The following is a 21,488-nucleotide window of genomic DNA, read 5'->3' as shown; positions in this document are numbered from 1 at the left end:
CCTTCCCCATTTGCCTTTAAAAGCAAGTGCTTGTGTGATAATAAACGGAACTGCTGGACAGAACCCCAGCTGCGTCTGAGTGTCCTTTAAACCGGGTTTGTTGGGGCCGGCGGCTGTGCTCAACTCTCTTCACGGCTCTCTTCCCCCATCTCCTTCCAAAGGGGACAGGAGGGAAAGAGGAATCTGGGCCATTTGCTCACCCACCAAAAGGAACGAGGCTAGGGCTGTTTGGGTTGGCCAGCGGCGGGCCCGACAGAGTGGTGCCCCGTGTGAGGCATTTTTTAAAACTCGTGGGTGAAAGGCGAGTGAGTGAGGCCCCAGCTGCTCGGTCCTGAAAGAAGGTCGACGAAGGGTGATCAACCAGCAGAGTGGCCCCCGCAACCAAGGTAGTCGCCGTGAAGTAATCTGCCTGCGTGTCAGGGTGAGTACCATAACAGGGGGAAGTCCCTGCACTTCTCTGCCCTGTTGCTCCCTTGGTCCCTTCCTCACAGGGCAACAGGGGAGGCATGTGTGGAAAGAGTGATGAGACAGCCTGCAAGGCTCTAAAGTACATGTTAAAAAGCAGAGGCCTAGAAATATCTGACTTCACGGTCACCAATGCCTGGTGTCATGTGGTGAAGGTGGCCCCTTGGGCACCTTCATCCAACTTGTTCTCGAATGAGACTTGGGACTGGGTTCAGACCCTGGCCAGATAGAATGAGATTAGTCACGGGCTAGACCCCCCTTAGGGTTCTACCCAACCATCTCTGCCCTAGAGCTTTGCTTCCGTCCCGAGCATCAGGAAGGGGCAGAAAGGGATTGGGCGCAGTTCGATGAGGAGAGAAAAAAGGAAACAAAGCTGCCAATGCAAGGCCCTGAGCCACTGAGTGATACCTATGCCCCTACCCTGTACCCTCCTCTCCCGCCATACTCACTCCGCCAAAGTTTAGCCGAAGGAGAGAAAGCGGCACCTGAAGAAGTGGAGGAGGCTAGTCCACCTTTAAAAACATCCCCGGCAGGGGCCGAGCCCGTGGCGCACTTGGTAGAGTGCTGCGCTGGGAGCGCGGCGACGCTCCCGCCGCGGGTTCGGATCCTATATAGGACTGACCGGTGCACTCACTGGCTGAGTGCCGGTCACGAAAAAACGACAAAAAAAAAAAAAAAACATCCCGAAGCCTTCAAGGCGTTTACCGCCCTGATCCCCTCAGGAAACAATACTTCCCCACCCTTCAAGGGACAGTGTTTTGGTTGCAGAAGACAAGGTCATTTTAAAAGCCATTGTCCCAAGGCTAAAGGCAAAAACCCCCTACCACACCTTGCCCCCAATGTAAAAAAGGGTGACATTGGAAAAAGGACTGTAGGTCCAAATTTGACAAATCCCCCGGTGGAAATAGGCCAGCTGCGTGGTACCCTTGGGAAGCTCATGACCTTAAAAAGCTGAAAAGGGCTGTGGCAGAGGATGGGCCCAATTCCCCATGGGCAGAAACCATCCTCCAGGGCTTAGCACACCAACCCTGCACGACCCAAGATTGGAAAATGCTCTGTAAGGCTGTCCTATCCCCAAACTTGTTTATCAAGTTCTGTGCCTTCTTTAAAGAAGAGTGCCATGTGCAGGCAGAGATAAATCAAGCAGTAGCATTGCCCAATGCCACCAACCCCAGACTCACCTTCCCGTGGGTCCTTGGTAAAGGTTCCTGCGTAGGTGCCAACAAACCCTTTTGCAGCACTGTGGCAAATCTCACCACCCCCAAACCCGAAATAAGCGGACGCAAAACAAGCGGGCCACAGGGGCAGTTGTGGTGGCTATCAGCTCCCTCTTGGGAGTTATTGGAGCCGGTACCAGGACCGCCGGAATAGCCTTGGCACATCAACAGGTAGCTTCCCTTAGGGAGGCAGTGGACATAGATCTTGGCCGCTTGGAGGTGTCTGTATCATTTTAAAAAAATGCTAACATCACTTTTTGAAGTTGTTTTACAGAATCAACATGGACTACACCTATTGCTCTTACAGCAAGGAGGGTTATGCGCTGCCCCCAAAGAAGAGTGCTGCTTCTATGCTGACCACTCTGGAGTGGTCAAGGATTCCCTAGGTAAGCTTAGAGAATGTCCTGACCCGTGGGATATTCAACGCAGACCCTGGAGGGGGGAGTGGGAATTGGATCGGACAAGAGACGTGAGAAATGGAGACAAGACAGTATTCTGATCAAGTCTCGTTTATTTGCCAGAAGGTCACAGCTTATATAGCCAGCAGGAGGGAATCAGCAGACAAGGAAGTATGCAGATGTTTTCTGGGAAAAATCACAGGGCAAATCATTTCAGGAAATGGAACATTTCTCAGCTATCTAAAGCAAAGCAGCCATGATCTACGCCTAGGGCTGTGCAAGCAGTAAGAAGGAGAAAAGGGCGGAAAGGTCACAGCATTTATATCTTTAGTGTCAGAGAGCTATTGGCAGGGCTTCATGACCCTGGGCAGGCTATGACCAGGCTCTTTGGCCCCAGACAGGTCCCCCCTTTTTTATTTTTTCAAGCCAAGAGAACCTCTTGGGAACTGTGTCTGTCTTAGGTTGGGGTTACCCATCCCGAGCACGGTACCCATCATAGAAATGGGTTGCCATTAATGGCAGCCTTTTGTTTAGGATGGTGCGGGGGACTTACCCTCTTACCCGTCTTTGGCTATCCAGTTCAGCTCACAGAGGCAGCACTGGTTAAGGTGAATGTGGTGGTATATAGGCACCACTTTGTTCTTGCCTCTCAAGGTGTTGATAATGGACCTGTATAGGCCTTGCCTGAATAGCCTCAATTTGTTGTTTAACAAAGGCTGTGACTTTATTAAGTAAAAAGGGCCCCAAAGAAAGCAAAAGAAGCAAGCCCACAAGTGGCCCTAAAAAGGGTAAGAGATAAGGCAGGAATCCATTAAGTCCAGTCCAAAGGGGGGTTTCTGCCAGTTGTTTTCTTCTCTTTTCCAAGTCATCTTGTAGTTGTTTGATATGGTCTCGAACTATCCCAGATTTGTTGGCATAGAAGCAGCATCTTTCCCGTAGGGCTAAACACCTCCTTGTTCTGCAGTTAGTAAATCGAGACCTCTTCTGTTTTGTAAGACTACTTCTGCCAGGGAATCTAATTGGTCTTGGAGGTCCTGTATAGTTTGGGAAAGGGCTTGTACATCCGAAATCAGCTGGGTAGACAATTTTGTATATTGAGATAGAGAATGGGTGAGACCGGCAGTTCCAGTAGCAACTGCTGCAGAAATTCCCAAACCAGCAAGTAAAGGAATAAACTGTACAGCCCTTTTAGATCTTCCAGCTATATGCTCAAAAGTAGGGACAGGGATGGGTTCGCTCCCAGATATAACATCTACATTGATCAGGAGGAGAGCCAAAACACATAACCCTGTCCAGTTAGTGGGTAATTGGGTATAAGCTTTATTGCTACTGCAGACAAAAACTGAACTGTTATGGGAACACAAGGAAGTAGAAATGTTGATAAACGACTGACAATTTGCAAATGTAGCAAACCCAATGTCGACCTCAAAACTATGATTAACTGAAGGGGGAATGAAACAAATAGCATTATAAAACTGTAAAGGTTGTACCTGCAAAGGGAAAGTTAATGAACACTGATGACCATCAGAATAATTAAAAGACAAAGCGGGAAAAGCAACAGGGACAGGCTGTCCTCCTATCAGTCAGAGCCAACAGTTTTGAGCAAGATCAGGATTGGTGGCATTAAGCAACTTATGAGTTGCATAAAGAAGGTTGGAGGTCTGAGGATCAAGCCCTAAATCGCCCCGTTCTTGGGCAGGGCCAGGGGGTGATAGGTAAGTTGAGGAAACAAAATGTCATGCATTTCTTGAATTTTTGTTTCCACTTTTAGAATTCTAGTTTGGTCTTGAGGGCCTCCTCTATCAGATATGTGAATGAGGGGAGTGGTGGACCAACAAACAGGCTGACCTACTGAACCTGTAAAGAGGCTTGGGCATACTTATTTGAGGCAAGCCCTACAGCAGAAGGGGGACCTGCAAGATCCCCTCCAAAAGTCCCTGCATAATTTTTAATCAGGGTGGCTGTGAAGTATGTTTGGTTTCCAGAAGTGCACAATTGGTATGAAGAATAACAAGTGCTATGCATAGATTCAGCAAACGTGCTGCAAGGACATGGCTTAAGGCTACCACCACTGCTGGCTATGAACTTAGGTTTTTCAACACAACTATAAGCGGGAGATGATGAGGACAAATACGCTAATTGGGTGTCACAATCTACAACAGATATATATGATGTAGGAGGACTAGAAACGGTCCCACCCTTGCAATCACATGGTTTTCCATAATGTTTGTTCACCAATTGGCGAGCGAGTCCAGGAGCTCCAAAGCCGGACTGGACCTTGGGCAGTTGACCAGACAAACCAACAATCAGGAAGAAAATGCTGGTTGCCATGACCCCTGTGGAAAAGAAAAGAAAAAGACATTCCCAGGGATCTACTGAATCCCTGGCTGAGAGGTTATGATCAACTTGTTTAACCAGCCGTTCTGGCAGCCATCTGGCCGAGTTATGAGTGTGAGAAAAAACACAGACTGAACCTCTACTCCAGATCAAAACTGGATCCGGACCATTCCAGGAGTTATCTAGGGGGTCCTTCCATTTGACCATGGCAAATTGTGATTGGGACTCGGAATGCCAAAAACAGTCAGCTGCTGATTTGCCGTTGACATCAAGATTTAAAAAATTAAGGATGAAAAGGGCATGACTTAGTAAATTCCTGCGGGAGCCTCTTGTGGGGTACCATTCCCCCTTTTTTATTTTTTCAAGGCAAGTTTTTAGAGATAAGTGGGCTCTTTCGACAATTCCTTGGCCTTGAGGGTTATAGGGAATGCCTGTAATATGTTGAATTTGTAATCTAGCACAAAAATCTTGGAAAGCCTTGGAGGTATAGCCAGGGCCATTGTCCATTTTAATCTGTTTTGGGATTCCCAGGATTGAAAAACAATGTAGTAAATGAGCAATAACATGTTTGGTTGCTTCTCCTGTCTGTAAAGTGGTGAGCAAAAACCCACTGTAGGTGTCTATGGACACGTGAATATATTTCAGATTACCAAATTCTGATAAATGAGTAACATCCATTTGCCAAAGCATATTTGGGACAAGTCCTCAAGGATTAACTCCCAAATGGGGAACAGGCAAGAGTGTAACACAGGAAGGACACTGTTTAACTATCTGTCTAGCTTGTTCTCTATTGATTTAAAACATTAACATAAGTGTGTGAGCATTAATATGATGAAGGGAGTGAGTAGTTTGTGCCTGTGTAAAAGGATCAGCGGTAATGGTGGCCACCCACTGTTTTAGTGGCCACATCAGCCAATTTGTTTCCCATGGTGAGAGGGCCTGGGAGGCTGGAATGTGCTCTAACATGACCTATAAAAAAGGGCAAATGTCTTTGTTGAATCAGTTTTTGGCATTGCAAAAAAAGCTCAGTGGCAGTGGAGGTATGTTTGATTTGGGGAACTGTTTCTAAAAGGGGGATAGAGTTGGCTAAATAGGCACAATCAGTATAAAGATTGAGGGCCTGATTTGGGAAGGTTAAAAAAACCTGAATAACAGCTTGTAACTCCACAAGTTGGGCAGAAGTATAAGAAGTAGTAAAGCGGACTGTGTGATTATTAATGGTATAAGCTGCAGTCCCTGTGGATGAACCATCAGTAAAAACCAAAAGGGCATTAGTTACCGGCGAGTTACGAGTAACTTGGGGAAAAACAAAAGTGTGTAAGTTACAATACTGAATAAGTTTATTGGATGGATAATGATTGTCTATTGTGCCTTCATAAGAGGCACAAGCCACTACCCAAGTATCAGAATTTTGTAAAAGTTGTTGGACCTGTTGTTGGGTGCAGGGCTGGATTAATTTGTGTGGTTCAAGCCCAAAGTACTTTCTATTATTTTCTCGACCTAATATAATTAAATCTGCAACAGCATCAAAGTAAGGAAGCAAGATTTTTTTGGTGATGAAGGTAAATGAACCCACATAATAGGGTTGTTCTGCCAAAATAGCCCAGTAGGGACAAGAGCCGTATTGAATATAATAAACGTTAAGAATTGGGTATAATCCAAGTAAGAGACAAATTGAGCTGCAATAGCATTTTCTGCTTTTTGTAATGTTGTCAGTGCTTCTGGAGAGAGAGATCTGGAAGATTTAGGGTCAGGATTTCCTTTTAAAATATCAAATAAGGGCTTTACGTCTCCAGTAGTAAGTTTTAAATATGGATGGAGCCAATTTATATTGCCTAAAAGTTTTTGAAAATAATTAAGGGTTGTAATTGATCTGTGTGGATGGAAGCCTTCTGGTTAGTAATTTTGTGTCCCGTCATATGAAAACCCAAAAAGGTGTAGGGATCATGAAACTGTATCTTTTCTGGAGCTATTTGTAAACCTGATAAAGCTAACTGCTTTTCAAGCTGGATAAAACATTGTAAAACCCTGTCTTTTGAATTGCCGGCAAGTAAAATGTCATCCATATGGTGTATAATGTACATATCTTTCCACAGATCTCTGATTGGTTGGATGACTGCAGCCACAAATTTTTGGCATAAGGTAGGACTATTGGCCATTCCCCGGGGCAGGACCCGCCATTGGTATCGTTTCATGGGTTCCTTAAAATTTATGGAGGGGAGACTAAAAGCAAAACATTTTTGGTCACTAGCATGTAGGGGAATTGTGAAAAAGCAATCTTTGAGATCTATAACAATTTTAAAATAACCTAAGGGGATTGCGACTGGGGACGGTAAGCCAGGTGCCCATAACCACCATTGTGGCATTAACAGCTCTCCAGGTCCTGAAGCAGTCTCCATTTTCCAGATTTTTTTCTAATAACAAATATAGGGGTATTCCAGGGGGAGTTACTCTCAACAATGTGTCCTGCCAGTAACTGTTCCTGTACTAACTGTTGGGCGACACATAATTTTTCCGAGGTTAATGGCCACTGATCAACCCAAAAGGGCTCGCTTGACTTCCAAGTTACGGGGTCAGCATGCCTTTGGGGTACAGGCTTTTCAATGGCTGAAATCAAAAATTTCCAAGCCCTGTTTATTAAGTTGGCCTGTTGCCTGAATGGGTTGTAAAATACCTTGTTCCTGTTTTCCTAAACCTTTGCCTGGACTATATCCTTGAGCTAGCATTTGTGCTGTAACTATTTCATTAGGGCTGCACATTATTATTTTCATTTGTGAGAGCAGATCCCTGCCCCAAAGATTGACAGGCAAGTAAGGGATGACATACGGTTGAATAAGACCTGAATTATTTTCCTTATCTGTCCATGTAAGAAATTTAGAACTCTGTTTAGGATTGCAGCTTTGTCCAATTCTCTTTAGATTGGTTAAGGTATCACAAAGGTGCCAAGTGGTGGGCCAGTCCTCTTGTCTAATGATTGTAACATCAGCCCCAGTATTTATTAGGCCAGTGAATTGTTTACCATCCAACCATAAGGTTAGAGAGGGTTTTTGATGGGAAATCTGTTGGACCCAGTAAGCATCTGAGGATCCAAAATTGCCTGCACCTCTCACAATATTATGGGCTTTATTATTTGTTTTAACTAGAGGAAGTAGGATAAGCTGGGCTACTCTTTCTCCTTGTGGAATCATGACAATATCAGTAGTTGCTTTGGCCAGGAGCTTAATTTCTCCAGTAAAATCATTATCAATTACTCCGGGAAAAATTTGTAGCCCTTTGAATATTGAACAGCCGCAACCAAGGACAAGTCCAAAAGTACCAGGGGGCAATGGACCAAAGACCCCTGTATTTAAAATTTGAGGTCCCATTTCAGAAGTTAATACTGTGTGGGATGTGGAACAGAGGTCCAGTCCTGCGCTCTCTGGGGTTGCTCTAGTGAGGTTTGAAACGGATTGTTGTTGGCTGGGACAAACTTGATAGCCCCACTTTGGTTCGGGGCCTGGGGCTGGCCCCTTTTCCCGTTTCCCTGAGGGGGCGGTAAGGGATTTCCCTGAGCATCAGTTTTGGATCTACATTCATTTGCCCAATGTTTTCTTCTTTTACATCATGGGCAAAGTCCAGGAGGCTTGGTGACTACGGCTTTTGTCTGGTTTTCCTGACAGTTTTTAGCAAAATGACCAGGCTTGCCACATTTAAAGCAACCTTTATTATTTTGGCCTTTATTAGCTAAAAAAATCCTTTACTGTTTGTCCACTGAGGGCTGCGGCCATGGCTAGACCTTGTTAAGAGGAGCCAATGTCTGAGCAAAGACGAATATATCCTTGAAGGTCAGTTTTATTTTTGCCGGGCCTAATGGCCACCTGGCATGCAGGATTAGCATTTTCAAAAGCCAATTGTTTTATATAATCAAGATTGGCATCCGCATTGCCTAACAACCTATCTGCTGTTGTCATTAGCCGGTTAACAAAATCCGAAAAAGGCTCTTCAGGCCCTTGTTTTACTCCTGTAAGCGAAGCGCTTGAATCCCCCTTAGCTGGGAGCCTTCTCCAAGCCTTTAAAGCGGCTGTTTGAATTTGGGAAAATAGACCTGGGTCATAGTTTTTTTGTTCCTCAATACTAGAATAGTCACCGGGGCCGGTCAACATATCAAGACCCCAATCTTTATCAGCCTGAAGGTTTTTTCTAGCAATGTCTTTGCAGTTTTCAAAAAATTCAGACTTCCAGAGTAAGTGATCACCCCCCGAGAGTGTGGCTCTAACAAGGGTGTTCCAGTCTATAGGAGTGAGCCAGCTTTCACCACAGATTCTAATATAGCAAGGGGATAAGGCGCTGTGGGCTCATATTGGGAAATGGCACCTTTTAGCTCTTTGGTAACATTAAATCCCAGCCTGTCATGTTTGCGGGTAATTCATCCCACATTATCCACAGAATCGGATACTGGGAAGGCCTCAAGTTGGTCAAAAAGACTTTGATCTACATGAATGGGAGCTCTTTCTGTGGGGGTGGCTAACTTGTTGTTTAACGGAGGGCAATAGCCAGTCGCTTTAGTTTGACATGTTGTATTCTTATGTTTTGTTTGTAATTCTTGCAGTTTGGTCGTTAAGACCTGGAGCTTTTCCTCTAAGAGAATTTGTTTTTCTAATTGTCAAACCTTTGACTCTAAACTTTTTAAAGGATCTGATACCGTCACCACCGCGGGAGCGGAGGGCAAATTGTAAGGGGGAGGGCACGACAAGGGCTGAGCCAAGAATGCATGATCTGGTGCATGGTATTCAGCGGCCTCTGTGTCCAGATCGCCCCAATCAACTGCTGAGAGATCAGGATTCTGTGCCTCCTCATCATCCTGGAATTTTAATAGTGGATACTTTTTAGATCTCTTAGGTATGGCACTGGCTGCCTCGACCTCCTCACTCTCATCTTCTAGGGAGATTAGATCTACGTCCTCCCTAGGCGGTGGAGAGGGATTTCAGAGGTCAGTCTTGGAACTGGCTTTTAATATTTTTTCAGTTTGGGCCACAGTTTCTGAAACTTCTGGGGATTTTTCCCTATCTTGAATCATGTCCCTGATTAAATTCCAATAGGAGAAGGCAGTAACGGGGACCTTTTCTGGCCCGAAAGTCTCATAGAAATCTTGTAAAGCATCTCCAACTCGAGACCACTTTTTATAATTAATACTCCCTTCTTCTCGGAACCAAGGACAAAGATTCCGCATGAAATCAAAAAATCTTAATAGATCACTTGTTTTAACCTTTACTCCTCGCGTCTTTAAAGCTTTTTGTAACTGTCTTATGTAGACGTCATGACAACTTAATTCTTGTCCCATTATCGGGCGTGCTTACTCACCTTATCCTGACAAGGCAGGTTCCCGTGGCGGACGAAGGTTTTACTCTTTCATTTTCAGTGGTTAACCCTCCGATGCACCATCTTCCTCACGGTGTCCCCCGTATCCAGTGTGTAAGAATCCAAATGCCCCAAGGGATCACACCCTGATCACATAAGTCCTTCTTGGCCACACCCCATCATGGCGCTGGTTGCCCTTCTCTTCCGTACTCTCCTTCCTGCCGGCTCGAATCGCACACCAATCAGCTCACCCCAAGCCCCATGAGGTGTGCTAAGTAGGGATTGTATTTTAAGCCAATCAGCCTTCCCTAAAAGCCCTATATATATGTGTGTGTGCCACCTAATAAACGAGCTCTCTCCGGTGGATTGTCAACTGGTGTTGACTCGTCCTTTCATTTGTTGCTGAAATACGGGACAGAGCTTCTCTCGAGTGGCGACACTTTTCGGATCACAGAGGCAACACCTTCCAAGTTGCCCCTCAGGTCTCCCTCAAGCTGTAACACTTTTCAAATCACAGCGGCAGCACTTTCCAAGTCGCCCCTCGGGAACTCCCTCCCACCAGGACCGGCCTCCCTTCCACCGCTCACCATTGATGGTCCACCCTTGTCCATTCTTTTCGGCACTGGCTCCTTCCACTCACCACCGGCTCATCATTAGGTAAGCCCCCTTTCCTAAAGGGCACCAGCCCTTTTTCAGGCTATCACAGGGAGTCTAGATCATCCGGTAGCCCCTAACACCCATACCCCATCCCACCACGGTCTTCACGACCACCATAAATTCCCAAACTATAAGAGGTTCCAAAGCCCTGGTAAATTTTTACTTTCATTTTTGGAGGTTATAAGCCCCATTCTGTTCTCTCCTTCTCTCCTTCACCCTCCTGTCCACCACTCTCTTCTCTCCACTTCCGGGGTCCGGGACCCGACCAGAAAATCCTGGCGCTAGGTTCCTTCAGGCACCGGGCTTTTGCCCTAGAGAAGTAGAGGTCTGAGTGACGACCCACAGCTCCCTTCTCTCCTCCTGGTTCGTACCTGAACCTGCTGGGACTGACGTGACCTACTGGGGACGCCCTCTAGGATCCCGCCTTTCCCAACCGGCTGAAGGATCTGTCCTATCACTAAATCTCTGTCCGACTTCTGTCTAAATTCCCATTAAGAGACCAGAATGGGAGCTTCCTCCTCCTCCCTAGGGGACTCTCCAATTCAATGCCTTCTGAAAAACCTCAACAACCTTTCCCTCAGGCCGGATATTAAGCCCAAATTCCTCACCAAATTCTGTACACAAGATTGGCCTTATTATCCTTTAGATAATCAAAACACATGGCCCCCTGAGGGCAATCTAGATCCTAACATTCTATGAGACCTCTTTAACTACTGCCAGCGCCTAAAAAAATGGAAGGAGATCCCCTGCATTGAGGCTTTTCACCTCTTGGCTCAGAAACCCACCCTCTGCTCCTCCTGTGCTCCCTCTCAAGTCCTTTTAGCCTGTAAACCCCCTTCACAGTCACCCCTCGATTCTTCCACCTTCGACCCTGCTGATGAACCCCCACCCTACTGTCCTCCTCCTCCCTCAGCACCTCTGGCGTCCGTTCATCCTCCCCCGTCATCCGCGTCACATTCTGCACCTCCTGCGCCATCCACTCCTCCGTCTTTACCCTCACCTACTCCTGACTCACTAAGCCCCCCTTTCACCCGTACCCGAGGACCTCCCCCCGCCTCTTTAACAATTGCCCCACTACGTGAGGTAGCTGGGGCTGAAGGAGTAGTTAGGGTCCATGTTCCCTTTTCCCTAGCTGACCTTACAGAATTAGAAAAAAGACTAGGCTCTTTCTCTACCGACCCTACCACCTACATTAAAGAATTCCAATGGATCCTGCAGGCCTACAGCCTCACACATCATGACATCTTCATGCTCCTAGCCAATACCCTCCTCCCCGAAGAACGCCACAGTGTCTGGGATACAGCCCAAACCCATGCCACTGACACCCATCGTACCAATCCGGATCACCCGCCAGGCCCCCAAGCAGTCCCAGAACAGGAACCTAATTGGGATTATAACACAGCCCAGGGAATCCAGGCTTGAGACCGTTTTGCCTCTTGCTTAATAATTGGCCTCAAAAAATCGGCTCGCAAGGTCATCAATTTCCATCAAATTCAAGAAATTGTCCAAAAAAAGGAGGAAGCTCCCTCCGAGTTCCTCAATAGATTAACTCAGGCCTTTCAACAATACACTAACTTAGACCCCAACACAGAAGATGGCCGGCATGTCCTTATGACCTATTTCCTGGCCCAATCCTACCCCGACATTAAAACTAAACTTAAAAAATTAGAGCAGGGTCCTGCAACCCCTCAGACTGAAATCCTGTCAGTGGCCTTCAAGGTTTTTCATAATCAGGAGGAGGAAGAGGAACGTCGAAAACAAAAGGCCAACCATGCCAACTTCCAGATGTTGGCCCAGCTTATCAAACCCCCTGGGCGCCCTCCCACAGCCTCCACCTCTAAGCCTCCATCTGGAGCCTGCTTTAAATGTGGAAAGGAAGGGCATTGGGCAAAGGCTTGCCCCACCCCCAGGCCACCCACCACTCCTTGTCCAAAATGCAAAAAGAAGGTACATTGGGGATCTGATTGCCCCCTTGCCTGAAGGGGTGAGGGACCAACTGCCCCACAGTCCCCCGAACCGTGGACACCACCTATGGTGGGCCTCGCTGAGGAGTACTGACGGAGCCTTGGGCCCTTCCCGACCATCTCTATAACAAAGCAGGAGCCCAGGGTATCCATGGTTGTGGACGGCCACCCAATATCTTTCCTCCTGGACACTGGAGCCATCTTTTCGGTCTTAAGGGAATATAAAGGCCCCACCACCTCCAGCAGCTCTCCTATAGTTGGGGTAGGAGGTAAACAAATCTTTCCCCAAAAAACCCCTCTTTTAACCTGCTGCCTTCAAGGCACTCAATCTGTTTTCTCCCATTCCTTTCTAGTCATGCCACAATGCCCTGTCCCCTTGTTGGGTCAGGACATTCTATCACGGCTTCAAGTCTCCATTACTTTGCCCCTGTCCTCTTCCTCTTTCCCCGTTTCCTTCCTCCTAGCGCTAGTTCAAGCCCAAGATCCTACTACTTCCACCCCTCCAAAGAAGTCCTTACCCATGCTAACGCACCCTGTTAATCCCACAGTTTGGGACACTGCCAGCCCCGCTCTGGCCCAGTGTTCCCCTGTACACATAAAACTAAAAGACCCCTCCAAATATATTTGTCAGGCTCAGTATCCATTAACCACAACAGCCCTCCTCAGGTCAAGCCCCATCATTCAGGACCTATTTAAAAGGGGGTATCTCCGTCCCACTCGCTCCCCTTTCAGTACTCCCATATTCGCTGTACTCATTTCTTGGTTCTGTACTTAAAAGATGCCTTCTTTTCCATACCCCTGGAAACTGATACTCAAGACATTTTTCCCTTCACATGGACTGACCCCCACTCCCGTCACTACAGGCCCTTCTAACAGCCCCTGAACTTCATCTCCCTGATCTAACTAAACCCTTTTTCCTCTATGTCCATGAAAATACGGGACAAGCTCTGGGCATTCTAGGACAGAATTATCACCCCTCCTTTGCCCCCGTAGCATACCTATCAAAACAATTGGACCCCACTGTACAAGGTTGGGCACCCTGTTCAAGAGCCCTGGCAGCGGGGCAGTTACTGCATAAGAAGGCATCCAAATTAACATTTGGGGCACCTCTCACCATTCTCTCACCACATCACCTAAAAGACCTCCTTACCTATAACGCTCTCCAATCCCTCCCACCTTCCAGAATCCTAACCCTCCTATCCTCGTTTCTGGAAAATCCTGCCCTATCCTTCACTACCTGCCCACCCCTAAATCCGGCCACCCTACTGCCTATACCAGATTCCCCCAACACGCCTTTGCACAGCTGCGTAGAAAGCCTTCAAAATTTTTTACCTTACTGCTCTTCCATCACTGAAGGACCCCTATCTCACGCTGATCTCACATGGTTCACGGATGGGTCCTCATTCAAGGAAGGAAACACTCATTACGCAGGGTATGCCATAGTCTCCCTTGATTCGGTTATAGAGGCCCAACCTTTACCCAAGGGTACTACCAACCAGCAGGCCAAACTTATCGCCACCACGCGAGCCTGCGTTCTAGCTGAAGGAAGAACTCTTAACTTATACACTGACTCCAAATCATATACTTCTCTCTCATGCCACCATATGGAAAGAACACGGTCTGCTTAACACCAAGGGTAACACCATGACCTGTTTCACTCTAGCCCCCAAGCTTTATCCCAGTTTTTGCAAGCCTTCTTCTCAATCACCCCATCTGACAAAGCCCTCTTGCAAAAATTTCCTCCTCATGCACAATCTGCCAGTGTACCAATCCTAACACCCCTCTCAAACCTGGGCCATACCCCTCCCACCAGGCCAGAGGTCTCAAACCTGCGGCCGACTGGCAAGTCGATTTTACACACATGCCTTCTGTCCGGCGCCTCAAATACCTCTTGGTGTTTGTTGATACCTTTTCAGGATGGGTAGAGGCATTCCCAACATCCAATAAAAAGACCTCCACCATAGCCCAGAATTTCCTTTCCTAAATCATCCCACGATTTGGGATGCCCACTTCCATTCAATCTGACAATGGACCTGAATTTACTGCCCAGATAATACAAAAACTCTCCCAGTCACTCTCTCTCCCCTGGCACCTACATTGCCCTTACTGACCTCAGGCATCTGGAAAGGTAGAGAGAACCATACTAACTAAATTGTCTCTGGAATTACACCTTGATTGGGTCTGTATCTGCCCTCGGCCACCGAGAACTCCAATAACAAGCTGCAAAAGAACTTAATACACCATTCTTTTAAGTGTATCTACCTCTCGCTCTACTCAAGACCAGAGCTCTCCCAAAAAAGCCCTCCAATCTTTCCCATGTATGGTAGGCCCCCCCTACCCCTGGGGATCACAGCAACTGAAGGACCCATACCACCCACCATGGCCTTACCCTTGCTCTCTACACTTCTCCGGAACCCAAATCCCCCCTAACCCCTAAGTGGGAAGGCCCATGTCCTGTCATCATATTTCCAGGCTGAAGCCTTACACTCAGGCAGCCTTACCCCCAATTCTGGAGACATGAACCTTCTCCTTGGCCTTCTACTGTTCTTTTCATTTCACCCAGGGAGCTTTCAGGCCCCTCTGCTAGCTCCCCAGGGTCACCCATTTACACCTGGCAACAGATCATTTCTGAAACACTCATCTTTCTCTCTCTCCCGGAAATTGTTTTCTCTCATGCGACCGCTCCTGGCAGCCGTCCCCTTAAATGTTTCCCTTCCTCAACCATTTATAACCACACCGTCACCCCACCAGGCTCTTTCTTCTGGTGCAATGGAACCCTCTCTACCTTCATCCTGCCTAATCTTACTGCCCCATGCCTTCTTGTCACCATCGTCCTTCAACTCACTCTGTACACCAGTTCAGAACTGTTCCATCTTCTTCATCCCCCCTCAAGGCAAAAAAGGGCCGCCTTCCTCCCAATCATGGTTGGTATTTCCCTAACAACATCAGCGGTCGGAGCTGGCCTGTCGGGAGGAGCCTTAAGACACAGTTTATAGGCGGTTGAAGACATAAATGCTAAACTTGAAGGGGCTCTGACCTCCACTGCCGAATCTCTTTCCTCTCTACAGAGACAAATTACCTCTTTACCTCAGGTCACCCTCCAAAACCATAGAGCACTAGACCTCCTCACCGCAGAAAAAGGAGGTACTTGCATCTTCCTTGGGGAAGAATGCTGTTATTATATCAATGAATCTGGTCTAGTAGAAACAAACATCATCAAACTCACCGACTTAGCTTCCAGCCTACGAACCACATCCAGCTCTAACCCCTTTTCTTCCTTTATCTTAAACCTTATCCTGACTTGGATTTGGCCCATTTTGGGACCTCTAATCATTATCCTCATAACCTGCCTTTTCTTGCCCTGCATCATTAGGTTTCTTCAAACCCAAGTGGGAAAAATCTCTAATCAGGCCTTTAACCAGCTTTTGCTTAGAAACTTCCAGCTTCTAGGTACTGATGAACCCCCTGCCTCATCTCATGAGTGCCTCAACTGATGCCGAAGAGACACCACCTTACAGAGGGAACACATTCCTACATGCCCTCGCCACCGACGCCTGGCTGCTCCCTCCAGTCTCCAACTACGAACAATGGAACTGGAGCATATTCGACTTGTGGCTTCAAGGAACGTTTATGGACTTTTCCCCGTTTCAAATTACTTGTTTCTCCACCCTCCTTTGGGGTTTCATAATGGATATTTATGTACCTTCCTCCCTTTGCCCCCCCCCGACAACACTCCAGTTCAGCAGGAAGTAGCTCGATGACTTCAACGTCCCCTTTCCTAAAACAAGAAAAAGGGAGGAATGTAAGAACCCAAATGCCCCAATGGATCACACCCTGATCACATAAGTCCTTCTCGGCCACACCCCATCATGGCGCTGGTTGCCCTTCTCTTCCATACTCTCCTTCCCGCCGGCTCGAATCGCACACCAATCAGCTCACCCCAAGCCCCATGCTAAGTAGGGATTGTATTTTAAGCCAATCAGCCTTCCCTAAAAGCCCTATATATATATGTGTGTGTGCCACCTAATAAACGAGCTCTCTCCGGTGGATTGTCAACTGGTGTTGACTCGTCCTTTCACAGTGCCCCACGTTTGGGTGCCAAAAATGTCCCGACCCACGGGATATTCAATGCAGACCCTGGAGGGGGGAGTGGGAATTGGATGGGACAAGAGATGCAAGAAATGGAGACAAGACAGTATTCTGATCAAGTCTCGTTTATTAGCCAGAAGGTCACAGCTTATATAGCCAGCAGGAGGGAATCAGCAGATAAGGAAGTATGCAGATGTTTTCTGGGGAAAATTCACAGGGCAAATCGTTCCAGGAAATGGAACATTTCTCAGCTATCTAAAGCAAAGCAGCGGTGATCTACGCCTAGGGCTGTGCAAGCAGTAAGAAGGGGAAAAGAGCGGAAAGGTCACAGCATTTATATCTTTAGTGTCAGAGGGCTATTGGCAGGGCTTCATGACCCTGGGCAGGCTATGATTGGGCTCTTTGGCCCCGGACAAGAGAAGGATTAGAAAAGCGAAAAAAAAAGAACGCGAAGCCAATAGTAATTGGTTCCAAAGCTGGCTTTCAAGTTCCCCATGGCTCACCACCCTGCTGTCCTCCCTGGCGGGCCCCCTAGCCAGTTTCCTTGTCTTAACCATCTTGGGGCCTTACGCCATTCGCCAGGTTGTGTCCCTTATAAGGCGCAACACCACTTCTCTCATAATGCTCACCCAGGTGATAGAGGAGGTGGCCCATAATGAAAGCCCTGACAGCCCTTGGGTCAATATGGCCCCTCAAGAAATCAACGCCAATCTGTAAGGCTCCGCCCCACCCCCGCTTGGCTGGATAGTCAATGACAGGTAAGATTTCCAGAGGGAAACAACCTAAGACAGGCACAGCCACCAGAGGGAATGGAGGTGAGGCTGGGAAGGTTAGCCACCTCCAGCTGCCTTATTAAAACAAAAAGGGGGAATTGTCAGGCCTTAAAAACTAACGCCACCTTAAGTGACATTACAAGTGGTGCCATTATGGGCCCACAAGGGCGTATTAATGTGGCAGCCTAAGATGGCCCCGGGAGGAAGTAGGGTGGGGGTGTCTGCGGGAACCTTGCCTTAGCCCTTATTGGCCAAATACGCGCTTCTGCCCTTGTGAACACTGCATGGTTGCAATAGCTAGGCACTGAGACAGGATGCATGCCCTTGACCTTTTAGCTGATAGGATTATGTAAAAAACCTCCCCCATTTGCCTTTAAAAGCAAGTGCTTGTGTGATAATAAATGGAACTGCTGGACAGAACCCCCGCCGTGTCTGAGTGTCCTTTAACTGTACTGGTTGCGGCCGGTGGCCGTGCTCACCTCTCTTCACGGCTCTCTTCCCCCGTGTCCTTTCAAAAGGGATAGGAGGGAAAGAGCAATCCGGGCCATTTGCTTGCCCACCGAAAGGAACGAGGCTAGGGCTGTTCTGGTTGGCCGGTGGCAGACCCGACAATGTTTTCCTCTTGCAATACCTCAGTAAGGTTGTTAGCATGAGGATTCAGAAATTTGTACAGGCATTCATTTTCTGTTCTTTTTCCACCACCTATGTTCCCCTGGGCATATATCCCAAACCTGTTTCCTCTTTATATGTTAATAAGGATAACCATAAGACCTACTTTCTAGGGGTATTATGAAGAAAAATGAGATGATGAATGCCAAATGCTTCCCATTGCTAAAAAAAAAAGTGCTAAAAATATATACAGTCATGCACTGCAGATGGCCGCATTAACAACAGTGGTCCCATAAGATTATTATGGAGCTGAAAATTTCCTGTCACCTAGTAACATAGCTGTTATAATGTAGTGAAACACATTACTCAGGTAGGAGCAATAAGCTATACCATACAGCCTAGGTATGTAGTAGGTTCTACCATCCAGGCTTGTGTAAATACATTCTATGATGCATTTTTCAGAACTTATCCCCGTCCTTAAGCGATGCTTGACTGTAATTACCAACCCTTCCCATATTCCAAAAATGCCAGTAGAGGGTGCTGGAGAACCTTTGGGAAGAATTCAGCACCATCTGGGTTGTGCATGGGACCAAGATTCTAAAATTTATTTGTTTTTAACTTGCCACCACTAAATGTGTCACATGATCTCAGAAGGATTGTGTGTAAATATAGAAATTAATGAATAGCCCATTTTAAAAATTGCTTCTGGATGGTAGAGTTGTGAAGAAGTAAATTTTCCCTAGGGATGACCTGGGGGCTCCCAGCATCCTTTTCAGTAACTCCTCTCTTGGCCATCCAGTTTCCTGGTAACCAAGACATTCACATGACCCCAGTAGCAGCCTGTGAAATTTTGTTTATTGTGTGTTTCACTCTGCAGGGAGATTCAATGTTTTCTTTGGGTGGAGAAGATTGTTTACATTTCTCTATTGGATATTGTTTTAAGAGAGGTTTGAAATCTGATATTGTTACAGGTTGAAAGAGTTATGTACTTAACCCTTAATGTCCAATAAGGCTTAATTAATTCAGATTTTAATCTAACCTTTCTAACCCATAGGAAAGTATCTCTAATTCTGAAACTTTAGACACTGGAATGGCGTAGCAGGAGAAATATTTTGCAGCAGGAAGCACTTTGCTGGAATTCATCAAATCATATCGTTAACAGACTATTCAAAAAACTCTTTACCCTTTTACTAACAAATTAGTGATAATCAAATAAGGGGCATTTGGCTCTTAGACATTAAATCTCAAATCAGGTAATAAAACAGCAACAAATGTATTACTAAATAGAAATTTGTTATTATTTCTACATTTCTTCCTTAAGTTAGAAATCTACTTGGGGACAAAAAAGTCCTTATTTGGAATATATATGTGAACCTAGAGTGGACACAAATGCCGTATCTTTGGCTAAGATAAAAGTGACTACTGTATTATATTCCCCTCTCAGGAGAGGCTACACTGATTCTAATGATGAGTTGTTAGTAAGAAATGTGATTCAAGCTGTTTTTTTCAGTTTTCCTCTCTGCAAAGCTACCTGTCTCATATAACAATCAAATCTTCATCAATAACAGTGAGTGCATTTGGACAGTTGAATGAATAGATTTTTTATTTGGCAATTGTGCAATGTTTGTCAAACTTGTCTCACTATAGGATTTATTTGAGACTCTTGTTAAAAATCCTCAGAAGATTTTCATTCAGGGGGTCTGAGCTGGTGCCCAGGCAAAAGTATCCAAGAAACCCAATAGGTGTGTCATGGACACATAGGTTAGAGACCCTAATGCTAAAGAAATTCCTTTTGGCATGAGATTCAGTTTGAACAGGCAAAGCACATGTGCTAGATGACCCCCTAACTGGTCAGCCTGTAGTGAAAGCCCTTTGGATGGTCTCTGCTGATTATGAGAGTTTGCTTTTCATGCACTCAAACCTTTTGCTCCCATCTGGAATGTTCTCATGTGTTTTATACTTAGACATAACTGATACATAATACTAAAGTCATTGCTCTTGAGTTTTGAACTTAAACCTTTGTTTAACCTTTTTTGAGCAAAAATGCAAGTTAGGGCATGGTTATAAGTAGGGTCTTAGCTGCTTATGAGTCATATGGGCCTGGGTTTGAATGCCAGTTCCTCTAGGTGGGTGACCACAGCCCACTCACTTAACCCCTCTTTTTTTCTGTTTGCTCATCTATAAAATATATAGTCATTGTTAGTAGTTAACATTTACTGAACTCTATTATGAGTCAGGAACTGTTAAGTTCTTTACATGAATCATTCCCCTTAGTCTTCAGCACTATGAGATATCTACCCATATGTCACTGAGTAAACTGAGACACAGGGATGTAAACAACTTGCCCAAGATCTCACAGCGAGGAGGTGGCAAGCTAGTACTTATTCAATAGGTTGTGGGAAGGAATAATTATAAACCTTTACAGCTGTCTATCCATGTATCTTTCTAGTTTTTATACAAATTCTGAAGAACAGCTAATATTACCAATATTTGGGTTTGATTGAAAGAAAGAATTTAATTAAATAGAATATATTTAATTATGAGCTTCACAGCAGTTATACTAGAGAGGCATCAGTAAAGCTTAATAAACAAACAAACAAGGTTTATTTGTCAGAGAAAAGTAATGTCAGTGGTGATAAGGGCACACTATGAAGAAGCATTCGGCTCAATGCTTGAAACAGAAGTGGCCTCTTGAAAAGAATTTCTGTTACTTCTGTCTTGTAAAATATTCTCTAATGCTAGTATATTCTGTAATTAGTATATTCAAGAATGACAAAAATATGGGATGCAAGACAATTGCTGGATCCGAAACATTCTTTAGGTGCCTGGGTTGACCACCTGGTGTGCATAGTATTGACTCGGGGAGAGATGCCAGCCTTTGACTTCAGTTCCTGTAAGCTGCAAAAATAAATAAAAATAAAATTTGATCCAAGTTGCTCAAGAAATCCCTCAATAAGGTCCATCAGTTTGTATAATTCACCCTGAAATAATAGCATAACCAGTTCAAGAAACAAGAAAATCTCACTTAGTTTGAACCTCCACAGCCCTCCAATATCTTCAGTCCTCTCAAAGCAAGTGGGCCCAAGTCCCTCATCCACACAGCACTTCAGAGAGATCAGGCCACTGACCTCAGCTCCAATCACTGCCACCTATGTGCCATTGTCTTTCGCCAAGGAGTTGGTCAGTCAATACTGCTTAATTGGGACAAAAGGTCAGAGAGTTATTATGATGTGTTCAGGTAACTGGTTTTAAACACTGTAGCAGTGGTAATTTAATAAGCAGCACTAATTGAATAAAATGTCTCACTATTCAAATTTCAGTCTTCCCATTGAGAGAAGGTGGGTTGTCTTATGGACTTTACTGGAAACCTTGTTTACAACATGTTTGTTTAACATTTAAAAGTAACCCATTTAGCAAAGCTGAACTATTTAATAATAGAGTACTAGGAATGTGAGCCAAATCTCCTGTTACATTATTTAGAGTTCGGAGCTTTTCCTTTTCAGCTTCTGTCCCCGGCTATCGTACTTACCTTTGTTTTTGCCTTTTGGCACTGTGTCTTTGACAGAATAGTTTTCTCCCTTGGTTGATTGTGTGCTGGAAGGCAGTCAGAAGTGTTTTTAAGAGTTGGAGGTGGCTGTGAGA

At 45.8% G+C, this 21,488-nt stretch overlaps 1 protein-coding gene across 1 annotated transcript in view; it reads right to left on the bottom strand.

The window, feature by feature from the left end:
* The window catches only part of LOC134384384 (dimethylaniline monooxygenase [N-oxide-forming] 2-like), a 55,809-nt gene extending 34,820 nt beyond the window's left edge, over positions 1–20,989 (bottom strand). The window contains 1 exon segment of the mRNA XM_063105910.1: positions 20,878–20,989. The gene's annotated coding sequence lies outside the window, so the exon portion shown is untranslated.
* Positions 20,990–21,488: the final 499 nt, after the last annotated feature.

The sequence above is a fragment of the Cynocephalus volans genome, chromosome 8, assembly GCF_027409185.1.
Source record: "Cynocephalus volans isolate mCynVol1 chromosome 8, mCynVol1.pri, whole genome shotgun sequence".
Taxonomy (NCBI): Eukaryota; Metazoa; Chordata; class Mammalia; order Dermoptera; family Cynocephalidae; genus Cynocephalus; species Cynocephalus volans.
Note: the sequence above shows the minus strand (reverse complement) of the source record. Positions and strands in the feature narration are given on the sequence as shown.